Source organism: Terrapene carolina, unplaced genomic scaffold (genome assembly GCF_002925995.2).
Source record: "Terrapene carolina triunguis isolate 2854851 unplaced genomic scaffold, T_m_triunguis-2.0 Scaffold51, whole genome shotgun sequence".
In the NCBI taxonomy this organism is placed as follows: Eukaryota; Metazoa; Chordata; order Testudines; family Emydidae; genus Terrapene; species Terrapene triunguis.
Window position 1 is genome coordinate 1,424,474 of NW_020664402.1, and position 3,218 is coordinate 1,427,691.

The following is a 3,218-nucleotide window of genomic DNA, read 5'->3' on the forward strand; positions in this document are numbered from 1 at the left end:
GGCTTCCACCCATAACGGATGACAAGGGGGACACACAGATACAGTCATTTCCACTGCCACACTCGTACACACAGGAACAACTGGAGTTATGATGTCAATATTTACATCTCAGGCAGTATTTTTTTTTGAAAGTCAGATGTTGTCCTGATGGCAAAAATATTCAAAATCCAGCCAGAGATGAGGTTTAGGGCCAGGACAGCCAAGTGGCTCCTCTTGCTGTCCTATCCTTTCAGTATTTTACCTGCATCCCTAACTTCCAGGGACACTGTCAATTAGGCTGTGATGGGGTTTTTCAAAAGCACATATTCATAGAAATATTTTAATGTCATTTTTTAAACATAGAAATGAAATGAGATTTTAAGGCAGGGTTTACCACACACAGCCTGGCCGGGCTCCGGACTGAGAAAGCCTCGTGCGGGCTGGAAGGGGTGAGCGCTTTCAGTTTGTTTGTTTGTTTGATATGTAGCTCAGGGCCTTCTGCTTCCTTGTTCAGCGTTAGCGACAGCTGTGCCAGGTGAGCGCTCTGGTCCTTGCCCAGCGGCCCAGCAGGCACATGGAGCAGTGGACATACTGCCACCTTCAGGGACGAGCCGGGGGGATTTTCCATAATAGTAATAAATGGTGACGTTTTTGCTGGTAAAAGGGCTCTGCTCTCTTTATCTCCACATCAGGCCAGCTCTGCCAGCAGCTGCTGACCTTCCCAGCTGCTGTGCTGCCAATATCCCTCAGCCCTGACCTGGAGGAACCACAGAGGGATTCAGCATCCTGGCTGAGACTGCCAGGTGGAGTCCTGCTATGATGGTAGTGTTTGGGATGTGGGCACCTGTCTGCTAAGAACTGGGCTGAGACCCACCAACTCCAGAGCCACCAGAGACCTGCCAGCCATTCCCACCCTGGGCTGGACTGGAACCGGTGACCTAGAGGCAAATGTCTCTAAAAGCTCATGGCTGATCTCCGGAGCTTCCTGGTAGCTCAGCGGTTCTGCGGGCGACACCTCACCGGTCTCTCTTTAGGAGGAATGGGCATCGCTCATTGCTGAGCAGAAATTCCATCCCGTTGGTCTTACTGAGCCCAGAGGGGATGATTCCCACCATGGTTATAACCTGTTTTGGAAGGATGGAGTGGGGGGAGGGGGAGAGCCACAAGAGTGATTAAAGAATAAGCCTTATAGCGATAGACTCAAGGAGCTCCATCTATTTAGCTTAACACAGAGACGGTTCAGGGGTGACTTGTATCTACAGGGGGAGCAAATATTTAATACTGGGCTCTTCAGCCTCGCAGAGGAAGGTCTCACACAATCCAATGTCTGGAAGTTGAAGCTAGACAAATACAGACTGGAAATAAGGTGTAAATTTTTATCAGTGACAGACAATTTACCCAGGGTCGTGGTGGATTCTCCATCATGGACAATTTTTAAATCAACGCTGGATGTTTTCTAACAGATCTGCTCTAGGAGTTCTCTGGCCTGTGTGATACAGGAGTTCAGACGAGGTGATCAGAAAGGTCCTTCTGGCCTTAGAATCCGATCTTCCATCTCCAACCCCTGCCATTATCCCGTGGATTGTGTCTTCTAGAAACTTCTTTGGACCAGATCCTGCTCTTGCTGAAATTTAAAGGGACTTTTGTCACTGATGCCAGATGGAGTAGAGCCACACCCAGGACCCATGTTTGTTTAAGTGTGTGAAGTATGCAATGATTTTTCCACTGGGAGAAGTGAGAGCTGGCTGAATAGATGTCATGATTATCAACCCCCTATTGATATCACAGATAGAGAGGTCAGATAGATTTCAGCAGTAGTCTATACCTAGCTAGCTAGATCCCCTGCATGTGATGGCTAGATTCCTCTGTTAATAGATTGATCAATCAATAATTCCCCCATATGAACTAGATAGAGCCCCTGTGCGCGATGGACAGACCTCTGTTAATAAATAGATCTGTGACGCTGCCCAGTAGAGGATGGGCTGCAAAGAGAATAAGGCATCTGCTACTAAGATTATAAGCAATGCCTCTGTTAGTTCAAACGGTGAAGGACAGACCAGAGCTCCACTCCCTGCGCCCTGAGTGAGTGGGATCTCTCCAGCCATTCTGTCTGTTGGCTGCAGAGGCTGGCTTTGCTGGGAGGACGCCCCTGGGGAGAGAGGGAGCTTATATCTCTTCCACCACCTAACCTTTCCCAGAGCCCTCCTGTGAGTGACTCAGCATTCTGGGTGCTCAGAGCGGGTCTGGACAGCGCTGTGATGAGAGACAGGTGCAGCCTGCAGGATGCAGAGATAGAAAGCAGCCGGCATCGCTCCTGAATGCTAATGGGATTATTTAAAACGGCATTTGCCAATAGGAAAGCAAAACACGTCTAATTGTTCGGAGGCTGAGTGACTGCCGACGTTTCAAAATCACATGAGGGTATAATCTTGATATTGTAATGGCTGGTGTGTCCCCTTCTGGAGAGACTCAAATCTGCTTGGCTGTGTGCCACCCTCCTATCCTGCCGGCAGCTTCTGGCCAGGTTCTGGTGGCAGGGCCGGGGCTGTGCTTTTGGAGCAGGGGCGAGTTCTGTCCCCGCTGTTGCTGTGATGGTCTGGGCAGATAGCCTGTGACGCCCATCAGCGGGCGAGGGCCAGGAGGCACAGGGCAGGCGGGGGGTCACAGTAACAGTGGGCACAGACACCCCCTTGAGGTTGATGGAATTGGGCGGGGGAAATCTCCAAACCAGGAGCTGAGCGTGCACGCTGCAGAGATGGCACCAGAGATTATTAGGAGCACCTCACACCCTTGCACACCCCTGCTGGGCAGCAGGGCTGTTATCCCCATTGTACGGCCAGGGACCAAGGCACAGCGGTCACACAGGGTCACACAGGAAGCCTGAGGCAGAGCCAAGGACTGACCCTAGGTCTCCCAACTGCTAGGCTACCACTGTAACCACTGGGCCATCCTTCCCCTCCCCAGCTGGAACAAGGCTGGCACTGTCAAGATTTCCCAGGTAACGGGCTCCCAATTCTCCATGTAGGGTTGCCAGTTTTGGTTGGACGTATTCCTGGAGATTTAATCACATAATCTTTAATTAAACATTCATCTTTAATTCCTGGAAACTCCAGGACAATCCTGGAGGGTTGGCAACTGTATCTCCATATCACCAATGCCTAGTAAATTCACCCAATGGGGCTGGTTGGGGTTGAAGGGAGGAAGGGGTAAGGAGATGGGTAATTGCCACCATCTATTCC